At 48.2% G+C, this 550-nt stretch overlaps 1 pseudogene; it reads left to right on the top strand.

Moving 5' to 3' along the window:
- The first annotated feature begins 228 nt into the window (after positions 1–228).
- LOC124724425 lies at positions 229–346 on the top strand (annotated as a pseudogene).
- The last annotated feature ends 204 nt before the right edge of the window (positions 347–550 follow it).

The raw sequence follows: 550 nt of genomic DNA, 5'->3' as shown, positions 1-550 counted from the left end.
TAGCTTCCATGGTACTTCAGGACTGATGACTCAAAAAAAAGAAAAGAAATAAAAGACGTGTAACCGAAATTTAAGGGATTGCATTTAGTAATCATGTGTATGGTCTCACACTTTTCATTACATAGGGTTAACTGACTTTTTTAGCACCATACATATATCTTGTCTAAATCATTTTGCAATTGATTTTTATGTTCCGATGACATTATAAGACCGTAAATGACAGCACCAGCCAACGGCCTTGCCGCAGTGGTAACACCGGTTCCCGTCAGATCACTGAAGTTAAGCGCTGTTGGGCTCGGCTAGCACTTGGATGGGTGACCATCCGGTCTGCCGAGAGCTGTTGGCAAGCGGGGTGCACTCAGCAGTTGTGAGGCAAACTGAAGAGCTACTTGATTGAGAAGTAGCGGCTCCGGTCTCGTAAACTAACATACGGCAGGTAGGGCGGTGTGTTGACCTCATGCCCCTCCATATCCGCAGCCAGTGACGCCTCTGGGCTGAGGATGACACGGCGGCCGGTCGATACCGTTGGGCCTTCATGACCTGTTCGGAC

This window comes from Schistocerca piceifrons, chromosome 1 (genome assembly GCF_021461385.2).
Source record: "Schistocerca piceifrons isolate TAMUIC-IGC-003096 chromosome 1, iqSchPice1.1, whole genome shotgun sequence".
NCBI lineage: Eukaryota > Metazoa > Arthropoda > Insecta > Orthoptera > Acrididae > Schistocerca > Schistocerca piceifrons.
The sequence above is the reverse complement of the archived record's forward strand: the minus strand, read 5'-3'. Positions and strand labels throughout refer to the sequence as shown.